Below are 8520 nucleotides of genomic sequence, written 5' to 3'. Positions count from 1 at the left end.
TGTGAACAAAATGAGGGATTCTCATGATATCTTATAAACCCTTTCTCATTTTAATCAAAAAAGCAAAATTCTGATTAACCAGAAAGGGAAAGCATAGCAGTCTGGGTCCAATCAAGAGTAGATCAGGAGTTCAGAGGAAGATGGTGGAAAGCAGGGTTTGTCTCCTCCCAGGACTGCACTGAAATTACAACCAAATTATAAAATAATCAACGTACACTCAATTAATATATGACAAAGTAGGTAAGAATATACAATGGGGGAAAGACAGTCTCTTCAATAAATGGTGTTGGGAAAATTGGACAGATACCTGCAAAAAAAAAAAAAGAAGCTGGACCATCTTCCCTCACTGTATACAAGAATAGACTTGAAATGGATTAAAGACTTAAGTGTAAGACCCCTATGTTTTCTTCTTTTAGAAGAAAACATAGGCAGTGAACTCTCTGATATTACTAACAGGAATTTCTTTTCAAATATATCTCCTCAGGTGAAGGAAACAAAAGAAAAAATAAACAAATGGGACTACATCAAACTAAAAAGTTTTGTACAGCAAAGGAAACCATCAACAAAACAAAAAGACCACTGACTGGGAGAAGATATTTGCTAATGATATATCTGATAAGGGGTTAATATCCAAAATTTATAAAGAACTTATACAACTCAACAACAAAAAACAAACAATCCAATTAAAAAAACGGGCAAAAGACCTGAACAGATATTTCTCCAAAGAGGCAATACAGATGGCTAACAGACATATGAAAAGATGCTCAAGGTCACTAATCATCGGAGAAATACAAATTAAAACCACAATGAGATATCACCTCACACCTGTCAAAATAGCTATCATCAATAAATCAAAAAGCAGCAAGTGTTGGTGAGGATGAGGAGAAAAGGGAACCCTCATACATTGTTGGTGGGATTGCAAATTGGTACAGCCGCTATGGAAAACAGTATGGAGATTTCTCAAAAAATTTAAAACAGATATACCTTTTGACCCAGCCATTGCACTTCTGGGTATTTATCCAAAGAAAAGGCAAACAATAATTCATAAAGATCTATGCACTCCAATATTCATGGCAGCACAATTTACAATAGCCGAGATATGGAAGCAACCTAAATGCCCATCAACAGACAACTGGATAAAGAAATCATATATACAATGGAATATTACTCAGCCATTAGACAAAAATGAAATCCTACCATTTGCAATGACATGGATGGACCTGGAGGTTATTATGCTGAGTGAAATAAGTCAGAGAAAGATAAATATGGTATCATATATGCGATATCTAAGGAACAAAAAGAACGAACTAATCAAAAATAGACTCACAAATATAGGGGATAATTTGGTGACAGACAGAAGGGAGGGAGATTGGGGGCTAGGAGAATGGGGTGAAGAATTAAAGAAGAACAAATTAGTAGTTGCTATTTGGGCACAGGGATGGGAAGCACGGCAGAGGGAATGCAGGTTGCATTAATATGATGGCTAAGTGGAGCACCAGGGGAGGGAGGGAGCAATTGGGTGGATCGTTTTATGAATAATATAGATGTCCAACCAATGTCCTGTATACTTGAAACTAATTTAAATAAATAAATTTATTTTTTAAAAAAGAGTAGATCAAACAGGGGAAGGTTAACATAATATAAAGAATTATTAGCTATGTATGGTAAAAGAGTAACTATAAGATAGAAGGAACCTTTATATGGTACCCTAGCACTGGGGGAGAGTGCCCAAGGAAAGACAATCTTGGAAAGGGTTCAGACTCTTTTGGAGAAGGTGGGTTCAACCCTCATATGGCAGAGAGGTTTGCTGGTTTGGCCAGGCCAGAACTGGTCTGGAGTTGCTGGGCAAGCAATAGCCATCACTCTGGAATTTAAATGGAGGAGCAGGCAGGCATCAGCAACTGGTGGTGTGGGAGTCCAGGCACCAGGTGAGGAGGAGCAGGAGCCCTTCAAAGCACCAGGGCCATGTGGGGGCTTTCAGAGGAGTCCAGGCCACTCTTAGCAGTGCAGGTAGGGGAACAAGTGTTCAGCAGCTGGGGACATGGGTGTGAGGTGGGAGCTGGGCACCAGTGGGGACAGGAGTCCTTTATGTGCTCAGAGGTTCTGATTGGTGGAAAGGTCATCACCAGGCTGAGGCTGGAGGGTCATAAAGGACCTTATCTGGGCCTGTAGCCTGGGCAGGCTCTACCAGATGTTCTCACACCCACGCTCAATCCCCAGCCCTCCCGCCATGTCCCTCCAGTGCCCTCTACTGAGGAGCTTAACAAGGTGCTCACCCTACAGGAGAGAGGCTTACAGGAATCTCATCATTTATCACAGGGCATATTTTCCAAAGGGGCATTTGGAGCTGAGAGGAGATAAATTGATAACTGTAACTTACCTGTAACTTCCAGGTACCACAGTTCTCTCTTTGACACCATCACTCTTTTAGTGTCAGGCCGACCTTGAGGAGAATCTTTCATTTTCCTCCATTAGACTCTATCTGGTGTGTCACAAATTCCTGTATTATTCTGCCTCTGAAAAGACTCTGAGACATGCTCTCTTCTCCACTCTCCCCACCCCGCACCCCGCTGCACCCCCACCCCACCCCCATCCCTGTTCTTAAGCTCTTATTCCTCACTCATCCTTTCCAGGACCTTTAAAGATGTTTCCTTGTCTCCATTCTCTTTATCTCTGTAACTCCTTTATTTTCCATCTTTGTCACACATGTGTACACTCTCAGTCAAGAACTTACAAGAGTGCTGAATTGCCAATCTTACTGAATCCAAACCCTTCTGCCGACTTGCAGGGTCCTTGTTGTCTGGCCCTCCCTAGCATGGCTGAGCGGTTCTTCCTACTCCCTGACAGCCACAGGGGAACTCTTTCTCACGTCTGCTCGGGGACCACCCTCTTCCCTACCCTTTGTTCTGCTCTGCCCTTACCCTGATGGCCTCTTTCCCATCCTCTGACTGTCCTTCATGACCAAATTAAGCCCCTCCTTCAAGAAATCTTCTTATGCAAGATGCACCCACCCTTTCTTCCTGTCACTTCACACATGCAGCCGTCACCAGGGAGTTCACCCCACCAGCAACCAGCTTTGTTCTGAGTAATAAGTGTCTTTCTGTAAAAACTTTTGAATGACTCTTGACTGTTCCACAGGCTAAGCCCTGGTGCCCCATCCCCAAACCTTGGCCATGTTGCTGGCCCCAAATGCCCAGATACTTGTTCAGCTGTGCTGCAGATTAGACAGAAAGGGCTCATATTGGTGACTAATAGCCTGCTGGACCTTGCTGCTGTGGGGCCTGAGCAAGAGTTCCATTAGCTGGCTCTAGGCTCAGGAGGGGCCTACAAGCTGCAAGAAGTACCTTGTGCAATGCTGAGGGGAGCCTGCGGGTGGGGGACTGACAGCTGCCCAAGTCTTCACCCAGGTAAGGGTGAGGCTGACAGGGCCCTCGTGGGCCTGGAGGCCTGGGTGTAACCCCAGCTAGTTGGGTCAGTATGTAATAGACAGATAGACTTTATTCTTGAGGTTCAGCCCAACTCCACTCTGGGGTTGAAGGGCACTCACTTCAGCCCTGTGTCTGGCTTTGTTGAAAGTTCCTCAAGTCCTTTTTTTTTTTTTTTTTTGACTTGGGCCCCTCATAATGTTCTCCACACCTATGCCCCAAACAAGGCATGCTAACAAGTAAGTGCTCAAAGATATAGGGTATGGTGGTTAATTGCTTGATGTTAGAAAAAAAAAAGCCAAATTCAAGACCTGGCTTTGACCTAAGTGTTCTTGGTAAGTAACTTAACACTTCTCTGAGATTCAGTTTCTACATCTGTAAAATGGGCATACTACTACTATTGCCCTCATAGAATTGTTGTGAAGATAAAGGAAAATGTGTAGCACAAAAGAAGCATTCACTAGAAGATATATAATTTTATGATTATTACTAAAAACAAGAGGACCCAGTGGCAACCATGGGAATGTTCAGCCCTCCTCAAGAGGACCTGCTGCAGGGGACACAGGTGACCGGCAGCCCCAGAAGCCACCCTCTGGAACCACCACTGTGTTCACTCCAAGGCCTCACTTTCTTGGGCTGCTCCTAGCCAATGACTGACATGGTAGGGTACCAGGGCTGGCCCATTCCTGTGGATGTGGAACACCTCTACCAGGCGACTTTGGATCCAGGACTCCCCAGCAGCCAGACTGAAATTTTTCTTCCTGATCCTCCTTCCTTGACCCCCTCCTTTCAATGGTGCCCAAACAGCCCTGTTGCCTCCACTCCCTGGTCTGACCCCTCTGGCCTGCGCTTCAAATCCATTCTGCTCAGGCATGAGAATTATTACTGTGAATATTGATTAGTTGGATCAGTATTCCCCATAGGCCTGGGAAAAAGTTTACTGCTGGTTCCTTTCAAACCAGCCATGGATGTAAGGGAGAACTTCAGGTGAGATGCAGCCCCCCTGGGCACCGAGACCAGCTGCAGAGGTGGCCCAGGCCCAAGAGACCCAGGAAACTCCAGCCCAGAGAAGGTCATGGCTGTGCCCAATGTGGACTGGGTTAAACCTCCAGACCTTGGAGTAATAGAGTGTGGCTTTAGGGTCTTTGGAGGCTTCCTCTGCCCCTAACCTTCAGTGTACCATTGTGGCCTCAACATCTGCAGCATGGCACTCTTGTCACATGGGTACAACAAGTGGTCTTTCTCTTTGGACATCATGTAGGAAAAGCGTGAGAAGTCAAAATGTATACTTGGCTGCCCTGGACACCTGCCTCAGGGTAGAGAGAAGGAGTTTAGGAGCAGGCCGCAGAGGCCCCCCCACTTGGTTGGTAAGACAAGGCAAACAGGTTGGGCACAGGCTGGCTTTCATGTGTGGAAATGGAAATACCTGGGGGCTGGGCCCCACCTGAAACTCCAAAGGAACCATTGCTGTTTACCTCCCTTTCCCAGGTATACTAAGAACAACCATCAGTTCTATGGTCCATTTTTACAATCATTCATCAACCCCCATTCTCAACCCACTTGCCTATCTCTTGCTTCATTATATTTACTTGGCAACACATAACCCTGGTGGAAGCCAACTCTCAGGCCATTTGGCACCTGCACCCACACAGCTGAGTGTCTCACTTTAACTCCGTGACTGCGAGCCTCGAGTGGGTCCTTGTACTGCCCAGCAGGCCTAGGCCATGTCCCTATTCCATCCCTTCTCTCACTCAAATAACTCAGTCATATTTCTCCTCTCTCCAAAAACCTCCAAAACCTCTTCCGACCTCTCAGCTGATGACCTTGATTCCTATTTCTCTGAGAAATAGAAAGTTAGAAAAGAACTTCCTCAAGCTCCCACCACCAATCATCTCTATTCATGTTGTGTCCCCAGCCTTCCCTTCTGTAACTAGAGGTCAATCACCCATCTCCTTTCTAAGGCCAACCCATCTACTTGTATACTAGGCCCCATTGCCCCTCCCTAACTCAAGGACATTGGTCCAAAATTTTTTTGTTCTCTCTCCTGCCTCATCTATTTTTCTTTCTTCTTTTGTTAGATCATACCCATCAGTGACTAAATATGTAGTAATTCTACATTCTCAGAACAAAAACTCTCTTGTTCCCCACATATCACATCCCTTTAGCTACTTCCCCATTCCTTTGTTCTTTACAGCTTAGCTTCTCAAAAGACTCATCCATATTGTTACCAAATTCTCTCCTCCTTTTCTCTCCTATCATTCCACTAAACTGCTCATCAAGGTCCCCAGTGGACCCACAATGCTAATCCAATGACAAGTCCTCAGTCATTACTTGACCTCTCAGCATCATGCGATGCAGTCGGTGATGGTCTCCTCCTTGAAATGCTTTCTTCCCCTGGCTTCCTGGGCACCACACTAAAATGGTATTTCTTCTACCTCACTAGCCTCTCCTCAGTCATCTTTGCTGCTTCTTCCCACCTTTCTGACTTCTCAAGGCCACATGACTCAGTTCTTCTTCGTCTTCATCTTCTTTTCTTTGTCTATATTCACTCTCTTAATGATTTCTTCCAGTCTCTTGGCTTTAAGTGCCATTTATTAACTGGCAGTTCCCAAATTTATATCTCCAGACCAGGCCCCTCAATTTCAGATTCATAGAACTCTGTCATGTTGTACAGTCCTTCCTTCTGAGGACCTGGCCTCTTTTTCAGTCCATGAATTCCAGGCGCAGAAACTAGAATGTATAAATAAAACAATATAGTTATATATATATTAATAAGATACAATAATATGTTAATATAACATGCATTAATTACATATAACATCTAGGGAAATTATACCTTCTTTTCTGTGTGCTGCCAGTTCATCTACTTTGCCTATTTTTCTATCAGGTCTTTGGTTTTTCCTTTTTTGAATTTTGAGCGTTCTTTATATATTGGGAAGATTAGCATAAATTGCAAAAATTTCTCCAAGTTTGTTATTTACCTTTTGATTTTGCTGGTGGTGATCTTGCCACATAAGAGGTTTTTACATTTTTTAATTTAATTAAACTTATCTATCTTTTCATATATCGTACCTGTATTTCGAATCATAGTTAGAAACTATTCCCATACCTATGTTTTTAGTACTTGTTTGGCTTCATTTTGTACAGCTAGATCTCTGGTCCACCTAGAGTTTTTATAGTAGCTGATACGTGGTATGTGGACTCGATTTTATCTTTCACCAAATAACTATCTGGTTGTCTCAACGGCCTTATTTAAAAGTCTGTCTTTTCTCCAGTGACTTGACATATTGTCTTTATTATGTACTAAATTTCCCTATATATTTCCATCTATATCTATAATTTATATTCCATTGATTATTTATGTACCAAGAGCATATAATTTTAATTATAAAGGCTTTATCATGATTTAATATTTAATAAAGCTAGCCCACTCACACATGCATACACTTTTTTTCAGGAAGCATCTGGGCCTAGGGTCAAAATGAAGCCCTACTAAGCATGAAACTCTGCAGATGCATCTGAGAGCCACTTGACAGCCTGGTGAGGGCAGGGAACGGAACTTGTGTGAAGACTGTGTCCTCGGCTATAGGTCCCAGTAGGTAATTTAAAAATGTTAAGGCTGAGAAAGGCCAGGTGGTCCCTTAGGCCTGTACTTCTTCACTCTTCTCATGGATGGTACTGCTACATAGTGGTACCACTGATTTGGCACACTAGAATAAATGGACAAGTCTGTAGGGAACTGTAAGAGAATGACTGAGGGCTCCAAACACCCAGGCCCTTCCAGCCACCTTGGGGGCTATGGAGCTCAATGTCTGCCATTCACGAATATTAGAAACAGAAGCCAGTAGCTAGAAGCCCTGCCCTTGGCTACCAGCTCACCCTGCTGGTCCCTTCTGCCCTGGCTTCAGCCCCAGCTTCAGCTCCACTCCAAGTTCATCTCTGGACAAAGATATTTCCTTCCTGAGTAGTGACAGCAGCAATCACAGAGGATGGGATCTTGGATCTGCCCCTCTTGGCAAGGCAGGGAACTGTAAGGATCTCCTAGGCCAAGGGCATTTTCCTCACCTCTTAGAGGCCAGCCAACACCACCAGGAACCTCTGGCACAGCTAATAAAAGAAAGAGAAAGCACGTACATGTGCACATGGGGACATACAAGGTGGAACACCTCCTCCCAGGCCAGGAGGAAGGAGGAAGATGAAGCAGATTCATGGAGTAAAGACAAGGAGAGAGTCCTGTGAAATGTCCCAGAAGACCAGGTCCTACCCTAGCCTAGGGCAGGGTTGGGACCCGAGGGTTGGTCCCTCTTACCAGCGTCACTAGTCCCTGTGCCCCACAGTGTGGCAGAACAAGCCCAGTTCTGAGCCAGGCTGCTCTGAATACACCTGGCAGGGTGCAGGTACCAGTGAAGACTGAATCATTCAGGACAAAATGAGAGGTCACTTCTTTTTGGCAGCTCAGAGCAATCAGTACCTGTTTAAAAAAAGGAACCAGCATGTATTAAGGACACACAGTATACCAGCCACTGTGCTCAGCATGTCATACACTTTGTCTCATTTCACCCTCACAGCACCCTGTGAGCGGCCTCTGAGAGCTTGAGGCAGGCAGCTCCCAGACCAAGAGGCTCCTACCTTTGACTGTATCAGATTCAACTGGTCCAGTGGAAGAGCATATACCAGTTCAGATTGATGGTGCATTTGGAGATTAAAAAATACAGCAGTGATCAAAAAACTCAGATTTTGTTAATAGAATAAAATTTTATGCATCAGTAATGTTGAGAAGTGATCTTAGCTTGTCCACTTCCATCTTAAAACTGTAATATTGACTTACCCCCAACACCAAACCATGAGATTAATGATGGAAAAAATATAAGCACCGATTAATAAATTCATAGCCCATGATTCAAAACAGGAAAGGGAGCTCTTTAAGGACCAAAGACTCTGAGGTTACACTAAATAAGGAGGAAATTGGAGCCTCAGCAGTACACTGGCTGCCAATCGGCAAGGTGCCATCTGTATCATTGCTGTTCTGTCACCCAGGGGCTGCCACAGGACTTGTAGGCTCTGACAACCGCTGCAACTTCATTACTTCAGCCTC

The sequence above is a fragment of the Pteropus medius genome, unplaced genomic scaffold (genome assembly GCF_902729225.1).
Source record: "Pteropus medius unplaced genomic scaffold, Ma_sr-lr_union100, whole genome shotgun sequence".
NCBI lineage: Eukaryota > Metazoa > Chordata > Mammalia > Chiroptera > Pteropodidae > Pteropus > Pteropus medius.
The sequence above is the reverse complement of the archived record's forward strand: the minus strand, read 5'-3'. Positions refer to the sequence as shown.